The sequence below is a fragment of the Antechinus flavipes genome, chromosome 1 (genome assembly GCF_016432865.1).
Source record: "Antechinus flavipes isolate AdamAnt ecotype Samford, QLD, Australia chromosome 1, AdamAnt_v2, whole genome shotgun sequence".
Classification (NCBI taxonomy): domain Eukaryota; kingdom Metazoa; phylum Chordata; class Mammalia; order Dasyuromorphia; family Dasyuridae; genus Antechinus; species Antechinus flavipes.
This window is the reverse complement of record NC_067398.1, coordinates 692100960-692120595: the sequence shown is the minus strand read 5'-3', so window position 1 is coordinate 692120595 and position 19636 is coordinate 692100960. Positions and strand designations below refer to the sequence as shown.

Here is a 19636-nt window from a genome sequence, read left to right as displayed (position 1 = left end):
TTTAATTTAATACAATACTTTCTTCATTTCTAGATCTAAATGTATAAAAGACATTTTTTAAAGAAAAATAACTTTGATTTTCTTTTGAACTTAAAGTCATCTTGATATGGCTAGAGCAAATTATAAATTTAGTTGTGTAGCTCAATTACTATATAAAGTGGAGTCTAGGATACCTAATTGGCCAGGGTTGACCTAAAGTGGGATCCCAGGACATTGCCAATGCCTTTGCAGCAACTCCAGCTCCTAGTGGGATTGTGCTTGATTTATTTGGGTCAATTTTTCTTTTGAGGGCTGAGGGCAGTTATTTTAAGAACCAAAGCTGAAACTTTAAAAAGACAAGAAAATGAACAACGTCTTGGAGGAAGAAGGCTGAGATAGATCTTGCAGACTTTACTCATCTATCTCCAGAACAACAGGGTTATCTATGTTATTATTTTTGGCATTCTATACTTTCAGAGCATTGAAAATCATTATTATAACATGAAGTGTTTTTTTTTTTTTTTACTACCACTCAGAGATGGCCACAAATTTTTTTTTTAATTTTTATTTAATATTTTATATTGACATTCATTTCTGTTCCGATTTTTTTTTCCCTCCCTCTCTCCACCCCCTCCCCTAGATGGCAAGCAGTCCTTTATATGTTGGATATGTTGATGGCCACATTGTTATTCCTGTTTTACATATGAGGAGACTGAGGTACTGAGAGGAAAGTGGATAATGAAGCTGGATAGGGAGTTGCTTTAAGAATTTGTTATGTTTTGTATTAGTCATCCTGCCATCTTGGGGAAAGAGTGGGAGGGAAGGAAGGGAAAAGCTGGAACAAAAGGTTTTGCAATTGTCAATGCTGAAAAATTACTCATGCATATATCTTGTAAATAAAAAGCTATAATAAAAAAATAATTTGTAATGTTTGCTTAGGGATTTAGGGAGATGTAAGTGAGGAAGAGAGATGCAGGATAAGTATATTTTCTTATAGGGCATAAATTCTTAAGTGTTAAGCACCACTACAAGTAATAACAATAATACTAATAATCTGTGTGTATATATATGCACCTTTCTTTCCCTGTGCATGCATGTGCATGTGTAATTGGACACAGACCTGATACTTCATTGGTTGTTTGAAGATTTTTTGGTTATTTGCTTTTTTCTTTTCTTTTCTTTTCTTTTTTTTTAATATCTTCCCATTTTCAAAATACATGCAAAGATAGTCCTCAATATTGAACCCTGCAATACTCTGCATCCCACACCTTTCTCTCCCCTCCCTTAGACAGCAAACAATCTCTATGTGAAAAGATATCTACATCTATTACACTGCATAAGAAAATCCAAATGACAAAGGGGGAAAAAATGGAAGGGGAAAAAGGCAAGAAAACAACAGCAGCGACAAAAATAATCTTATTGTTGCTGTGTACTATATTTTCTTGGTTCTACTCACTTCACTCAGCATCAGCTCATGTAAATCTCTCCAGACCTCTGGAAAATCTTCCCACTGATCATTTCTTATAGGACAATAATATTCCATAACATTCAGATACCATAACTTATCTAGCCATTCCCCAAGAGATGGGTATTCACTCGGTTTCCAGTTAGTAAAAAGGGCTGCTACAAACACTTTTGCACATCTGGGTCTTTTCCCCTTTTTTATGATTTCTTTAGGGTACAGACCTAATAGAGACACCGCTAGGTCAAAGGATATGCACCTTTGATGGCTCTTTGGGTATAGTTCCAAATCACTCTCCAGAATGGTTGGATCAGTTCCCAACTCCACCAACAATGTATTAGTGTCCCAGTTTTCCCACATCCCCCCCAACGTTTGTCATTATCTTTTCCTGTCATCTTAGTCAATTTGAGAAGTGTACAGTGATACTTCAGAGCTGTCTTAATTTGCATTTCCCTAATCAATAACGATTTAGAGCATTTTTTCATAAGACTAGAAATAGCTTTAATTTCTTCATCTGAAAATTGCTGTTGATATCCTCTGACCATTTCTTAGTGTAAGAAACTCTATACAGCACTTCACAATTTAGTCTTGGGGAAGTGCCTATTATGTGCCAGGCATCATGCCAAGCACTGATGTAACAAGATGGGTGATGAGAATAAGTATTTATAGAGCATCTACTATTTGCCAGAGACTGTGCAAAGTACCTCTAAAAGAAAAACAACCCAAACAAGGGAGATATTCTCCTCACAACAACTTTGGGAGGCAGGTGCTGATATTAGCCTAATTTTATGGCTGAGAAAACAAAGGTAAAGACAGGTCAAGGGCCTCTGCCAGGGCCTTGTATTTAGCAAGTGTCTGAGACTGGATTTGAACTCATATCTTCCTGGCTCTATCATGTCATCACCTGCCATAGAAAGGCATGAGACCATTTCTGATCTCAGGGTATTCAGTTTAAAGGGGGACACAATATGTAACAACCAGACACCAACAAGAAGTACACAGGATGAATGGGAGGTAATCACCAGGAGAAGGCATTAGCATGAAAGGGAGGGCTTGGATTTTAGCTAGAACCTGAGAGAAGCCAGGAAAACTGAGGAGGGGAAGGGAAGAGAGAGTATTTCAGGTACAGAAAAGGGCTATGAGAACCCACCAGAGGAGTGGAAGTGCTGGGGATAGGCTGATTGATCCTTTTGGCAGTTACCACTAACATATGGGATGGGAGAAGAGACAGGTAGGAGGCTATTGCACTATTTGAGACTAGAAATGCTAAGGACCTGCATGGTGGGATCACTGAGTAAAGAAGGGAACAGATGCAAGAGATTTTGAGAAGGTAAAAAAAACAAGACTTGGCAACTGAGAAGAGAGGTGGGATGGGGGAGAGGAGAGCTGGTATAAAAGAATGAGTACCAAATTTTCAATGTCTGAAAAGATGGTTCTGCCACTGAAAAGAATAGGGAACTTCCGAAAAGGGGGTGGTTTCTGAGGAGAGATAATGAATTCAAAGTTTGGATATGCTAACTTTGAGAGGCTTGTGAGCCATTGGCAGGAAGCATGGCACAGAGGGCAAAGCACTGGACTTGGGAACAGAAAGAAGAGGGTTAGAATTATGGCTCAGACATTTACTCCCTGTGTGCCCCAGTCTTTCCAGTGCACTGGGTCTCCGTCTCCTTATTTGTATAATGGCAGGCTTAGATCAGGAGCCTTTTGATTCTCAATTTATGATCCACTTTGAAATATCTAATTAACAATTAATTAGTGATGTAGGGCCAGAACACAGGAGAATGAGGCTACATACCTCCCACCCCTCCTTGAGCATAATCTGTAGAAATGATAATCGAATCCATGGAAGACAAAAGAAGTCAAAGAGGGAGAGAAAAGAGAGAAAGTAAATCAGCTGAGGATGGTCTTGGAGTGCACATAAGTGAAGGGTCTATGTATATAGTTATTGGATGTTGTCTCTCTCAAACTGTAAGCTTGCTTCTTAAGGAAACTAGGCAGTGAGAGGCGGCTATGGTAAATAGTTAGAATACTGGTGTCAGGAAGATCTGCATTCAAATCCAGCCTCAGCTACTTATTAGAGGGATGATCCTGGACAAATCACTTAATCTCTGTTTGCTTTAGTTTCCTAAGGCACATAGGAAATGCTTGTTGACTGACAAAAAAAGGCATGTGATATCTATGTGGCGCAATGGCAAGAATATTTGATCTAGAATGAGGGGTTATGAGTTCAAATCCTGACGCTTACTATTTGTACAATCTTGAATGAGTCATTTAAAATCTCTGAGTTTCAAATTTCTCATCTGTAAAATATGAGGGTTGAATCAGATGACTTCTGAGTCATATCTAAATTTACAAATCCTTGATCTAACAAACAACACTGAGAAGCAATGGTCAAACAAGAAGACCGGTCCAGAAAGGAGAGAGATCCAGAGTCAGGGGAGTTGTGACGGACAGCCACAAAGGTAAAGAATGATGTCAGTTTGGGCAAAGAAGTAATTTGGAAAGAACAATTTGAAATAGTGATGCACTGCAGAATGTGAGAAAAAGAAGGACCCTGGTGGCCATGTAGTCCTGCCCATACTCAAAAGAAACCTCCACTGTTACAGAGCCAATGAGTGGTCATCTATTCTTGGAATGAAGACCTTCCAGGAAGGATAACCTCCTGCTGCTTCCACTGGGGTACCTGAGATCGTAAGCTTGCAAAAATTATTCTATTTTTGGACAGCTCTAATTATTCAGACATCTGCTCTGCCATTAAGCTTGACAGTGCCATTTCATACCTTCTCCTTATAGCTCCTGATTTTGTCCTCTAGAGCCAAAAACAAGCCACTTACTACTTGGAGGACACTGGTCAAGTTACTTGTCCTCTCTGAGACTCAGTTTTCTCATTTGAATAAGGAGGACTAGATGGTCTCTTTCATCTCAAAATCTATTGTGTTTTGATCCCTTGATCCTAATTTAATTAATTCTTCTACCAAGTAACAGCCTTTCAATTACTTGGAGATTCCCATTATATCCTCCCCAACCCCTCTCTGGGCCAAAAAACTCCAATTCCTTTGGATTTTATATGGACTAAAATAAAGCAGGAGGATCCCTGGACTCTCTTCATTTTATCATTGTCACTTCATAAATATTTGGTGGCTGACTGATTTGGAACCATAGATAGTGTGATGAAGACAAAGTATGTAGTGAGACTGTCAGAATCTTATCCCTCCTTTTTGCTTCTCTTTTTTGTTTCTTTAAAATTTTTGCTTTTTTTATATCAATTATAACAACCCTACAAAACATGCAAGTGACAAAATAGGAAACAAATCCAAAAAAACCCTCCAAAACAACTTAGTCCTGAAGAAGAAAAGTAAGAAAACATCTTGTCCCACTCCACTACAGAGTTAAGAGCCCACAGATTCAGGATAATATATTTTGATCAGTTTTACTGATTTTTTTTTTCTTAAAAATTTTTTATTTTGGGATAACTCTCTGGGAAGGACAAGGGAGAGGAATCCTGGGGAAAATCTAGGCAATGTAAAAACAAAAGATATCAGTAAAATCTATTTTAAAATTCTATTGATAGCTTTTTGTTTTTATCTCTCTCAAATTTTCCAATATATCACTCCCTCATCCTCTGTTCAGAGGGTCATACCTTATAATAAAGAAGAAAAAAGAAAAAAGAGCATTTTCCTGCTATGCCTCTCAATGTCAATTTATGAATTTGCTGACCATGAAAATTCCTGTATCCTTTTCAGAACTGCTATCTAACCAAGCCTTATCTTCTTGTATCTGAATTTTTTTTTTTGAACTCAAGTATAAGATTTTACATGCGATTCTAATGGATCTCAAGGGCAATGAGGTGGTGAATTGGATAGACTGCTGAGTCTAGCCTAAAATCAGGAAGATTTAATACAGGAAGATCTCAGATACTTCTTAACTGTGTGACTCTGGGCACATCACTTTAACTCATTTGCCTAAGTTTCCTCATTTGTCAAATGAGCTAGAAAAGGAAATGGCAAACTACTTCAGTATCTCTGCTAAGAAAACCAAATGGGGTCACAAAGAATTAGACAAGACTGAAATGAGAAAACAACTACTAATGAATCTCATTATATTCAACTTAATGGCTGTCCACCATTTTTTTGATCCTGATTCTGTTATCTAAGCTATTAGCTATCTCTCCCAAAGTTGTGTCATTTACAAAGGGGACAGGAGAGCCACCGATGGTTTTATCCAAGGTATTTATCAAATCATCACAGAACCAAGCCCAGAGAACTGGGTTACTCAGTTGAAGAACTCCTGCCATACCAAACTGAAACCACAAACAATTTTTCTTTTTGAGTCTAGACATCCAACCTGCTCCAAATCCAATAGATTGCATAATTATTATTTATTCCTTAGGCCCTCATGTTTTCTAGGAGAACAGTATGAGAGAAACATCAGAGGCTTTGTTAAAATCCATGACATAGCTAAATCTCATCCACTGTTTAATAATCATATCAAAAAAGGAGATGAAGTTAGGCTGGAGTAATGAAGTCTCATGGCATTACCTCTTCCCTTTCTATATATTCACAACAATTTCTTAGTGATCTGTTTTGGAATCTTCTTAGGAACCAAAGTCAGGCTTGCTAGTCTATAGTTTTCAGGTTCCATTCTCTTCCTTCTTTTGAAAATGAGTACATTTGTCTTTCTCCGATTTTGTGGCACCCTTTATTTGTTTAATTCTCTACAATTATATTATTTATTTCTAGTGATTTGGACTCATCCAAATACTAGAATACTAGGTACTCTTTACTATCTCCTCACTTATTTTATGTAAGCTCTGGACTAGAAGACCTGAATTCAAATCTGGCTTCAGCTCTATGACCAAGGGCAAATCATTTTAATAGTCCTTGCCTCAGTTTCCTCATCTGTAAAATGGGGTTGTTGTGAGGATCAAATGAGAGATTTATAGAGAACTCTGCAAATCTTAAAGATTATTCAAACAGTTATTTTTTCAGTTTGTTTGTCTGAAGTATCAACTTCTTGTTAGCTATAGTTTCCCATACAAAAGTCATTCTCCTCAGCAGAAAAAAAATAGAAGAAAAAAAAATCAAATAGATCTTCCCTCCTTGTCGGCAGTTATCTTAGCACAGATACTGTTTCTTCTCTGCGCCTCCCATTTTTTGAATATAGATTTTAAAAAGACCGACACACCAAACTCTTTTTGTTGTCATAGCCATCTTTGCCAGCCTCAGTTCATTCAGAATTTTGGGACCCCTCATATCATTTCTATAGGATTATGTCAATACTTTTATTCACTTCCTGATATCAGGTCTTGTGTTCATCTTCTGTACATTCCTTTTTTGAATATAAGTTGGTTGATTAATTTCCTGTATGAGACATTGGATTCTTCATCCATCTCCCATTTTTTCTCTATATTAAAAAAATTTCCTTTGTGTCTTTAGAATTTCATTTTTGGGCATTTCCCATTCCTTCTAGACTACCTATTCTATAGAATTTTAGTCCTTGAGATCCTGTCTTTTCTCTGAATCTTTTGAAATCTACTTTCTTCAAATCTAGAGTGAATTCCATACATGTCCACATGAGTTTGAAAGTCAGATTGTAAAGGGCTGAGAAATGAATTATTCATTATCCAGAAGCAAATGAATGTGGACGTTCGCCCTCCCCTGTACGAAGCAGGATAAATACAGGATGATAGTATGAGAGAACAGTAGGACCTAATTAATTTTGGGAGAGATATGTGAACTTGTAGGCATCAAGGAAGGAACCAGAAAATAATGATTAAAGCGAAAAGGGGGTTGATTTGGAGAACAATTTGCAGAAAATGATGAGGGAAAAGAGAATGAGCAAAAGATTTGACCTTGGCAAGAAAATGAAAGTTCTTTAGCAAATCAAGTCTGTATTCTAGTTAGTAAAGAGGCAAAACTCTAACAAGAGAAAAAAAGCTATGTTTTCCATAAGATTGCCTCTATACGTCTCCCTGAAAGACAAATACTATGCTGAAATATATTCTAGGACAACTTGAGGACTCTGAACAATGTAGTTTTTGCAAGGGATCTGAGAATCCAGATATGAATTCACAAATAAGTTAATGATGTTTCATTGGTTTTCAAAGGTATAGAGATACTAATGTGATAAGATATACAAATTTAAAAGCATCATGATAAAAACAAATAATTAAAATTTTTTTAAAAGTATTACTGAATTGATATTAGCTTTTTGTAATTATATATTTCCTCAATGGATACTAATAGTACAATTTCTATTGTGTATGGTGGTAAGAGGCATGTTGCAAATTGTTCCTATGTTAGAAGAAGCTTGAAAAAGCTGGGAATTCCCCACGATATAAGTTTTGGTATAGTTCTTTGGTCATAATTTATTACAAGGCTATACCATTATTATGAGGTTATACCAACAGCAATGAAAAGAATGGCTCCAATTAATGCCAAAAATTCAGATAATAGGTGTGATGGGTAAAGTAAAAAATCTTGTTTCCTCCTAATAGCATTCCTGTAATTTTCTGACCTCATCTGTTACAAGAATCACAAATGCTGTCAGTGATGATTCAGACCACATTACAGCCATTTCCTCCTGCTCCAGGGGGACATAATCTCAAGAGAGCTGCCAGTCAGAGCAATACTGAAATTGCCATAGAAATGATTAGAGAAAACAGGGGAGAGGGCAGCTATCTATACATATCCTTCAGTCCCGCTGTTGAGAATCTATAGGGACTTTAATATGACATGATACAATTTTAAAATAGGTCTGTTGATTTCATTCTCCCTTCTAGACACTTCATCTCTAGCCTTTTTGTCTCATACTATCTCAAGAGGGACAGGTCACCCTTGGGATAAGGAGTTTGGACAAAAAGCCTGTTTTATGGAAGGAATAAAGGTAAACATGGCATTGTGTCTCCAAGTCAAACCAAAAAAGCAGACAGTTTAAAGAAATATGTTGAGGTATAATGTAAAAACCATTCTAGTGCCATCAAAGTGAAGTTAAATAATCTGACTGGCTTATTCAGAGGAATGGACATGAAATATTTCTTGTCTTACGGCAGGCTCAGAAAATGAGGAACTGGTACTGAGCATCAGCATGATTTGTCTTGATGACATGTTCCTTTCATAATAACTCTTTGTTACTATTTATAGTCCTCACTGGGGGAGAGAAGTGGAAGAGGACTGGTTCTGGGGGAAGAAAGGAGATAGGATATAGACCTATGGAGCCTTCACTACATCACCTGCTCTTTGAAAGTAGCATCCTCCATGATTCACTAACCCCTTCTGAAGCAACCCCCAGGGTAACACTCTCTTCTTCCTGTTTAAATCTCTGATATTATTCAAGATGTTTAGCAATTCTTTTTAGATTTGTTTTTATGATTATTGATATTAATAATTATTATAATAACAACTAGTATTTATAAAGCACTTTAAAGTTTACAAAGCTTTATATGTTCTCATTTGATCCTGACACCAGTATTGGGAGGTAGATGCTATGATTTATCCCCATCTCACACATTCAGAAACTGAGGCAGACAGTGGTTAAATGACTTGCCTAGAGTCACCCTACTATTAATTATCTGCTCAGCACTCTTAGCACTGACTTATTGAAGTCAAAACGTTTTAAACTGTCCATAAGAATCATCTACATAACAGGCTCTCTTCTTACTAATGAGTACACTACACCAACGATTTTGTGAGCTTCACACCCCATGTGCAAATAAATAGCCATATCTAATGAGGCTTTCCTCTAATGGAAGGGAGTGATAAAAATCAAAATAATTAAAATATGGGTGCCTAAAGTTCTGCAGTTAATTGATTATGTTAAGTTACAAATTTCTATACTCACTATCAGTTGAGAAACTGAAGTTATGGACTTCTGAATAAAATAAAACTTTATTTTTTCCTTCTACAAGAATAGGAAAAATTTCTGAAGTCTCATACTTGAAGGTTACCATATGTATTTAACATGTTCCATTGTTTTAAAGTTATTTTTAGCATTCCTTCCTTAAAAACACTTCACCCTACTGATATTAACTAATGGGATTGGGGCTTCTTTTATTTATTTTGAGTCACTCAAGTGAGAGAGTAGGCTTTAAGAGCGAGAACGGTGTGTACTAATGGATGATGCCATACACATGCTTCTTGGGGCACATTTGCTCTTTGGGATCTTCTGGCCTAAAAAGTAAAATTTCCTATTTCCACTTCAGACTTAATGGAATACAGCGGCTAAAAGTCTCTAGGTATCTGAAGGTCAAGTAATTGTTCTGAAAGGGAAAAAAGAGCTTGTTGTAATGTGCCCTCACTTGCAATGGAGAGGAAACTTGGGGCTTTCTTTCCTTGTCACCATGGGTAGGTCATTAAAGGCCTCTGTATTTTTAATTGTTGTAAAACTATATGTAAGTGGGTCTGGTTATCTTTAAAGTTACTAGAGCAGTCCAAATAGCATTGTACATTCGGGAATTTGATCACAAAATATTTAGCATGGGAAAGAAATTGCTTTAGAGATCCTTCTCCCACCCTCAACTGTTTCAAATGAATATGTTTAATACCATAAACTTTAAAACATCATTTACCATGTTCCTAGATCTTCATTTTCAGGAATTACTTTTGGACAGCTCCTCAGTGTTCATCTAGAGATGCTTGGCCCTTTCTAACGATATGACGATCCCAACATGGATCATTCAATTCTTTAATACTTTTCTTTCTGTGAATTTTGTGTGCTGAGAGGACCAAACAAAGCACGTTTGCTAATAGCATTTCAGATTGTTTGACACCCATAAATTCTTTTCACTCACAATGATTCTTTATTGTGTCATGGGACAAAAGAACTCTCAGAACCATAAAATCCTGCTTCTGAAACTAAGTTCATTAAAGCCCATGGAAGAGAAAAGAAATCCCCTGCCCAACATTTACCCAGGAATAGATCCCTTCCATCAGATTAAGAACATTCATGAAGGTAAATGTATGGGAGGGATGCAAAGTGGATGACACGGCTGCTACACTGCTTACCACAAAATATTTCTATGTTGTCTTACTGGTGTCGTTTGTGCCTAGATGAATGTGCCATTGTGAGCCAGCAATAATTCAGGGGAAACATATGAAGACAGGAGAATGAGAGGCAAAAATAAAAGTATGCAGGATCATCATCCTATAGCCTTCTTGGCATGGGAAGAGCAGAAGGAGAGGGAGAAGCAGGACATAAGTTTTATTTTATTGTAAAAGTTGCGTTCTGCATGTTTCAGGATTTCTCAGAGTATCCTGCAGAACTCAACCCTCTGAAAGAATTTTTCCCCCAAAGAGCTTTCTATCCCTCACTTATAAATGTGCCAATTAATGATTCATTTGTAAGAGGGGGTTCCATAATTTAAAGAGGGATCTGAACACAGGAGGCTATTGGAACTGGGCTGAAAAAACCTGCTGTACTTTATGAGAAAGTATCAGTTTAGAGTCCACATCCTAGAGACTGGTCAGCCGCTTCACAAAGCTCCTGAGAAAAGATGGCTCAGGAGGAAGGAGAGCCGAGCCTCTTTTTTCCCTCACCCCTCATTCTAGCCCCCAATCAGGGAAAGACTTTGCAAATGTAGAAAGGAACAGAGGATTCTGTCGTAGGAGCGTTCCTGAAATGGATGATGTGGTTTATCTATCGGGCTGAGGGCAAACTAGACATGCCACGTGAAGGAAAGACAGACTTGGATTGACAGAAAGCTCTCCTCTGACTGATGGGTACTTGTGAGGGTTCCATGAGGAGCAGAAAGGGGCACCAACCAAAGCACTTTGGGGGCTATATCACATGGACTCAAGTGTGACTGACTATGCTGGCCCTTGAACTCAAGAGTGGGTGCCCTTTCCAGGCAATGTTTTGTATTTCTATATCAAATAGGACACTTTTAAGTATATCAGAAATGAGCTAACCAAAATACAGAAGTGTTTTTGGGTAAAGCCCAAGGTTGCTGAAGGGCTACTTTGTTTCTAGCCCCCCAAAGTCCTCTGAAAACTTGTTTGTACAAACTGATTTGCTTGCTGTCCCTCTGTTTAGATTGTGAACATCTTTGAGGGGGCTGTTTTTACCTTTCTTTGAACTGCCATCATAATGCCTGGCATATAGTAGGTACTTAATAAATGTACATAATTGAGCAGTTGACTAGACCAAAGACTTCTTAAACTTAAAAATGTTTATATGACTCTGGGTATGAAAGTATATAAAATCAAACATTTACTGACAGCAAATCATAATTACCTGACCCCCACATTTAGTTATGAGACCCCATATGGGGTTGCGACCCACAATTTAAGAAGCTGGGGACTAGACCACCTAGACCACCTTAGTGAAACTCATTCCTAACAGCTAAGTCTAGCTGGCTTAGGATAATCAGTGGGGGAAAGGGCTCATGAGAATGAGAAAACCATCCTTCAAGACCTTTAGAAATGTCAGGAGAGAATCAGCAGCCACCATCTTGTTTGCAACCTGCCTGTGTGAATGGAAGTCAGTAACTGTTTTCAGCCTCAGTTTCCTCATTTGTAAAATGGGGATAATGACATGTACCTTACAGGTTAAGGTTGTGAGGATTCAATGAGATTATATAAAAGAAGCCCTTTGCAAACTTTAAAGTGCGATTTCCATGTTAGGTGGTGTTATTACAATAACCAAAGCATTGGTATGTTCAGATCGCCTTGATTGGTGCTGTTCTATTCTTGGATGTGACAGCTTGGATTGCAGCCAATTGATTTTCCATTTGAAAATCTCAGTGTTTCTTCAAGTTGGGTAAATAAGTTAATGGTCAGCCAGTCAGAAGAGAAGTATTGATTTGGAGGAAGAACAAGATCTCAGGCACCGTCCCTTACATGATGGCTGCTTTAGCCACAGCACTGTGATCTCTAAGCTGTGTGATCCTGGACAAGTCACATTGCCTCAGTCTGCCTCAGTTTTCATATCTATAAAATAGGGATGGTAAAAATGGAACCTACCTCCTAGGATTGTTGTAAAAGGGAAATGGCAAAACAAATTATGGTATATGAATGTAACAGAAAATTACTGTGCCATAAAAAATGATGAAATGGGCGACATTAGAGACTGACTGCCATTTTCTTCTCCAGCTCATTTTACAAATGAGGAAATAAGACAAGTAGGGTTAAGTGATGTGTTTGTCACTTAGCTAGAAAGTATCTGAAGCTGGATTTGAATTTAGGAAGATAAGTTTTCCTAACTCCAGGCCTAGCCTTCTATCCACTGGTCACCTAGTGTGCTCCTTTTTTTTTTTTTAAACAATCCAAATATTAAATATATAGCATATAAATTATATCATCACATATAGTTAACATGATAGGTTTACAGAGGCATGAGTGTGTGTATGTGTGTTTCTGTCAATGGTGACATAGTTAATGAATATTTGATAGGTGGAGATTTCAATGAAAGATTTTCTCACTCTAAATCTAACTTTTTCCCAACCTCTAGGAACTAAGCAAGGATATAGTCAGGAGAAGTAGGAGGATGATGTATATAAGGGTATTGTAGGAAACGAAACAAATCTGAAGGACTTTAGCCACAAGATCAAAAGAGTGAAAATAGTATATGTCATTGACCACCTCCCCGAAAGGTGAGGAACTGAAAATGCAAAAAGAGATGTACATTTTTGGATGTGGCTAGAATGAGAATTTGTTTTTCTGAATTATGGAGCTATGAACTGAGGACTTTATTCAGGGTTGTATTTTTTTATTTGTTTAGTGGGCAGGTTAATTAAAAATACTTGTTGCCTGAAAAAAAATTACTTTTAAAAAGATTTGGCCCAATGCTCTAGCCTGTCAGTACATTTTTGGATTCTTGTGGATGACACTCAAAGGGCCAGCAATGGGACTTCAAATCAGGAAGATCTGAGTTAAAATCCAACTTCAGATACTTACTGGCTCTGTGACCCTGGGCAGGTCCCTTAATCCTGTTTACCTCAATTTCTTTATCTGCAAAATGATCTGGAGAAGGAAATAGCAGTATTTCTTCCAAGAAAATATCTGGCCTCAGATACTTTCTTGTTGCTGTGTGACTCTGAGCAGGTCATTTAACCCAGTTTGCCTCAGTTCTCCCATCTGTAAAATGAGCTGGAAAAGAAAATGGCAAACCATTCCAATATCTTTGCCAAGAAAATTCCAAATGGAATCATGAAGAGTCAGAATGAAACTGCTGAACAAGAAGAAATGTCATCCAATGTGTTGGCTATTCCTCTGAGTTTGTATGACTTGCAAATTTGATGATAAAACAAACTACGCCTTTGTTCACATCACTGACAAAAAAAAAAAAAAATGAAACCTGATGAGGGTCAAGCACAGATCCTTGAGGTTATTCAGTTCTGAGATTCCTTAAAGTTAACATTGAACTCAGTGATGAGTCTTTGTGTGTAAGCATTCAATCAGGAATGAATGCTCTTTAAATTCACTAACATAGCACATCTCTCATCTGTCCCAAGAGAACAGCATGAGAGACTTCTTTTAAATGCTTTGCTAAAATCCCAGCAAAGCATATCTACAGTACTCCCCTGACCTATTACTCCTACTGGCTTCCTGGGATCATTCTGTTCTCTTCTATATGAACACTAAACATTTTTTTAATAATACATTTGAGAATTGAAGACAATCTTACCGGTCTATCGTTTGCAAACCTCATTCTTTTCTTTCTTTCTTTCTTTCTTTTTTTTTATTTTGGGACAATATCAGGCATTCTCCACTCCTGTAATATTTCTCTTATTCTCCACAATTCTGTCTTTCACATGGTTTTTATTTTTCTCTCTGATTTTTAATATTTTAAAATTTTTAAATGTTTTTCAATTATAGGTAAATTTTTAAACTTTTATGTTATAATTTATTTTTGAATTTTTTTAAAGATTCCAATGTTTATTTTCTATGCCATCACTTTTATTATCACTTCCTTTTTTATTTTTTCTTCAATATTATTTTATTTTTTCCAAATATGCTTTAAGATAGTTTTCAAAATTCATTTTTGTAAACCTTTGTGTTCCAAATTTTTTTCTCTCCTTCTCTCACCCCTCCCCAGGACAGTAAGCAATATGATATAGTTAACATTTGTTTTTTTAAATTTTTAGATCCAAATTCTCTTCCTCTCTCCCAGAGAGTTCATCTGTGCTGTGTGTGTGTGTGTGTGTGTGTGTGTGTGTGTGTGTGTGTATCCTAAGGGCTTTCAATCAGCAAAACTGTTCAATCTTTTGTCAGACAATGTCATAATCTAACTTCTATTCATATTAAACCAATGTGAAGTAAACCCCTCCAAACAAACAACTGTTTGCCTTGGGAAGACAATTTGATATAGATTATATGTGTACAGTCTTGCAAAACACTTTCATTTTCGTCATGTTTCAAAAGAAAACACAGAACATGATCTTTATTTTTTAAGAAGGATATAAATGAACACATTTAAATGTGAATATATTTTCACTGATAACTTGTTAATAATTAATTTAAAAAATATATATATATATACATATATATGCCTCCTCTGTTCCTATCCAATGAACTTCCTTGTCTTTCATATGTCACTGGTAGTGGCTCAATGATTGAATCTACTCATTTTCCCCGCTTTGACCTGGGCCTAGCTAGATGGCCTTACAGCTTTTCCTTAATTAGCCTGGATGCATATCTCCCTATTATCCATTTCTTTCAGTACTTTCCAAAACATAGCTTTATGGGAGAGGAAACAAAAATAAGGTAACAACTGAGTATCTCTACTCTCTTCCTGGTCAGTTATTGGGCTTCCATCTACCCTAGCATTCTTCTTCTTTTCCTCAATGTAGCTAAAAACCATTGGTGTATTTTTTACACATTCTTAGTCCCCCTCAAATTCTTCCCTCTCAAATGCTGGATTTGTTTTAATGAGGATATGGTTTAGAAATAAATTTCTCACAGACATGGGGCTAAGAACAAGGGAAGGTACATTTGGATACGTTTTCAATCAAAAAGTCTTATTTCTTTTCTTCTGAAGTATTTACCATATGGCAGGCCCTGTGCTCCAGGGGACACAAAGGGGATATAGAAATGAAACAGTCCCTCTGGCAGAGAGCATTGGTGGAAACAGCATGTACACATGTAGCTACAAAACAAATACAGGTAACTGGGAAGGCACCAGAAGGGGAGGATCAGCAAAGCTGAGTTTTGAAGGAAGGAAATGAGAGATGGAGTGGTATGTGACAAATGGCCCAAAGATTTGGTTAGCTGGACAGTAGAGGATGTAAAGGAGAATAACAACTTCTCAGTATGGAAGGGGGGAGATTGAAACCAGACTTTGAAGTCAATAAGCCAAACATGCATTAAATGGTAACCATATTCTAGATTCTGTGCTGAGCACTGAGGACACAGACTGAACCAAAGCAGTCCTTCCTTGCCTTTAAGCAGCTGTCATTACATCAAGGGAGACAGTGTGTACACTTGTAAGTAAAATACATACAAGATGACGGTTTTCAGGAAGGCAGCAACTTCTGGGTATATTATTAGGAAAGAAAAGCTCATGTTAGAGGTGCCTTTTGAGTCTAGCTTTAGGGAAAGGCTTCCCTGAGTGTTCTACGAGGTGGAGGGGAGGATAGAATGCATTCTAGGTGCACAGGGAGCAACCTGAACAATGGCCCAAAGATGGGAAATAGAACAACATGTGTGAAGGACAACCAGGTAGCCAGCTTGCCTGAATTGTAGAAGAATCAAATTTATTAAACTTTTTAGAGGTAAGTAGGAGCTATTAGTGAAGGGCTTTAAAGACCAACCTGAGGTCTGTATTAGACCTCAGAGGTAACAGGGAAACACTGGAGAATACCGAATGGGGAGACATGGTCACACCTGCCTTAGGAAGATCGCTTTGGCAGCTGAGAAGAAGCTGCCTTGGAGAGGGGAGACCTGAGTGAGATGGAGAGACCAATTATCGGCCTCTTCTACCAGCGAGGTAGCCACAGGAGTGGGCAGAAAGGGATGAATGTGAGAGATGTGCAAGGGCTAAAGCGGGCCTCAGGAGGCTCTCAGCTCACTCCTTTGCCTTGCCACCCTCCAGGGCACTGCTTTCTGCTGCCCGCTCTTATTCTAAGCACCTTAGTCCAATCATCACGATCACTGCGCCTCACCAACTCTGTGACTTCCCAGATCTTCTATCTCACCTTTCCTTGGTCATCATCCCTCCATAGCTAAGGTCTCTGCTATTAGAATGGGGTCAGGTTCAACATCCTTTTGTATTTGGTTTCTTGGTGCATGCACAGTGCTTGTACACGCTAAAGGCTTAATAAAGACTAAGGTGAGTGAAGAGTCAGGAGTGACTCGGAGGTTGCCAATCCTGGGGCCTGGAAGGATGAAGGTTACCTTGACAGAAATGGTTGCTTCAGAACAGGGTAGAGAAGGGCAGTGGTACTTGTTTTGGACATGTGGAATCTGAAATACCTAGGGGACGTCCTGTTTGAAACATCCCACTGCAAGCTAGTGATGGGGACGGGAGCTCAGGAGGAGAGCTCAATGTGTCAGGAAGGCAAGAAAAAGGAACTACAAGTCCCCCTTAAGACAAATCATCTAGAAAAGCAAACACCTTCATTTGCATTTTTGTGTTGTCAAACTGTCCTCTGCAATGCAGGGGACAGATAGATTCTATGTACAAGGATAAAGTGCTCAATTAAAAAAAAAAGAGCTAGTGCTACTGTGTGTGTGTGTGTGTGTGTGTGTGTGTGTGTGTGTGTGTGTGTGTATGTCACACACCCTTCCATTCACCTCCTTGGGCTGTATGTGGCTATAATAGAGCCGTACTATAGCTATATAGCCAGCTATACAGTATATAGCTATACTATACTATATTTTGTTGATTTCCATGTATAGCTCGAGAAGGTGAATGGAAGCATTGATGACAATGACCACTGTGGCCATTACTGAACCATTTCAGAATAGCTTTTAGACTTTACTGAGCACATCAAAAACCAGGAACACTGAAGAAGATTCAATAAAAAAACACAGTCTGGATAAAACAATGTAAATTTTTGGAAAACATCTGAATTACAGGACCTAAATATATTTTTCTTTACTTTGTAGCTTATGTTTAGTATTCAATATGACAAATTTTTATTGGTTTTAAATTTATCTTGATTCTTTTGTTATATGTAGAGATAGGAGGCCAGCTAAGGTGTCAAAAATCTGAACTAAAAATTTCAAGCCCAGCAATTTATGGAGCAACTGCCTCCTGACTTCAATTCCTGGCAAAATTCTAGGATCTATTATTAAAGAGCTGGTGAGTGACTATGAGAAGATTATATTGATCAAAATGTCTTTATCCAGAACAGGACATGCTGGACTCATATCATTGTTCACTTTTTGACAGTGTTATAAGACTGATTGATTGAAGCAATACATCTGAGCTATAGTTAATTGAGATTTTAGCAAAATATTTGATAATTTCTAGAATGACACTATTATGAACAAGGAGGTGTGCTGTCAATTAGTGAGAGTCAGAGTGGATTCTGAACGAGTTGAAAGGGCAGACCCCAAAAGCAGCCATCGGTGTCGCCTTGGAAGCAGGTCAGACAATATGCAGCAGAAAGGATCTGGCCTTCCCTCTATGTAATTTGGTGGTTGTTTTTTTAATCAGTAGCTTAGGTAAAATCACTGCAGTCAGTATCCATACAGAAACTGCAGATCGCCCAAACCTGGGAGGGACGATTAAGCTAACACACAGATAATGGAGTTAGGACACAGAAAGATGCTGACGAGAGAGAATATTGAATCTCATCCAATAACTTAATAGAGACAAACAGAAAGTCTTATTTTTGGATTAAAAAATCAATTTCACAAGTACAAGATGGGAGAAGACACAATCCCTCTGAAAACAATCTTGGGGTTTTAGTGGATGACAAGGTGATTAAGAGCCACTGGGCTACAGCAGTGTAAAAAGCTACTAAGAACTTGGACTGCCTTGAGAAGTTTACAAAGGAATATAACCTGGATGGGCTTGGGGTGATGTCATGAGGATAAATTATAAGAACTAGAAATGTTTAGTCTGGAGAAAAAAGATCTAAGGAGTCAAGATAAAATGCTTTCAAGTGTTTAAAGGATTGTTATATAGAAGAACTGATTGTTCGGTTTAGCCTTAAGGGCAGAATTAGGTACAATATCAAGTTAAGTGAACAAGCATTTATTAAAACTTCACTATGTGTCAGGGGCAGCTAGGTGGGATAATGGATGGTCTGCCACATCTGGAGCCTGGAAGAATTATCTCCCTGAGTTCAAATCTGGCCTCAGATACATACTAACCATGTGTCCCTAGGCAAGTTACTTAGAGAAGGTGGGATTTTGGATGGGACTTAAATACAGGAGATGAAGAGGGAGAACATTCCAGGAATGGGGGACAGGCAGTGAAAATGTTTGGAATTGGGAAATGTGAGAAAGAGCAAGGAAGTCAGTGTCACTGGATCACAGAATTCCTGGAAGGGGAGTGAGGTATGAGAAGACTGGAAAGATAGGGGGTCCAGGTGTAAAGAGCTATAAGCCAAACAGAGGATTTCACATTTGATCCTGGAGGTAATAGGGAGCCATTGGAGTTTATTGGCTTGGAAGGGTGGTGACATGCTCAAAATTGCTTCTTATGAAAATAAGTCTGAGAGCTTAGTGGAAGATGTAGTGGAATGGGGGTCATTTCAGACAAGACACCAACTATCAGGTGATTCAATAGTCTAGGCTTAAGATGATAAGAGCTTGTACCAAGATGGTGGCAGAGTCAGGGAGGGAGAGTGTATAAAGACAGAATGAAGAGATTGGTTTTGAGGGGTAAGAAAGAATAAGAGGGGAAAGAAGCTACCTAGGTTGGAAGCCTTGGTGACTGGGAGGAAGGCTGGTGGTTACTTCAATAGTAATAGGAAAGCAAGGAAGAGGTTAGAAGTTACAAATAAGTAAAATTTGGCTTTACTTCAGAAAAACCTTCAGATAATAAGGTTACTCCAAAGTGGCAGGGAGATGGTGCAGAAAGTAGAGCACCAGTCCTGGAGTCAGAAAGGACTGAGTTCAAATGTAGCCTGACAAGAAAAAGCTTCTACAGTGGAGGGAAAGAGAGGGAGGAAAGGGGGAGAAAGTGAACCTTATTCTCATCTGAATTGACACATACACATATACATACTCAGTGGGAGTACAGAAATTTAGCTTACCCTGCAAGAAAATAGGAGGAGAATGAGATATGGGAAGGGGGAATGATAAA

At 38.0% G+C, this 19636-nt stretch overlaps 1 protein-coding gene across 3 annotated transcripts in view; it reads right to left on the bottom strand.

The window, feature by feature from the left end:
- The window catches only part of CCDC92 (coiled-coil domain containing 92), a 50228-nt gene that overhangs the window by 20107 nt on the left and 10485 nt on the right, over window positions 1-19636 (bottom strand). The window contains exon 1 of one of the 3 annotated variants that reach the window (XM_051972649.1): window positions 10008-10138. The exons of the other annotated variants lie outside the window; for them this stretch is intronic. The gene's annotated coding sequence lies outside the window, so the exon portion shown is untranslated. Of the gene's footprint in view, window positions 1-10007; window positions 10139-19636 lie in introns of those variants that run through there. 3 annotated transcript variants of the gene reach the window in all.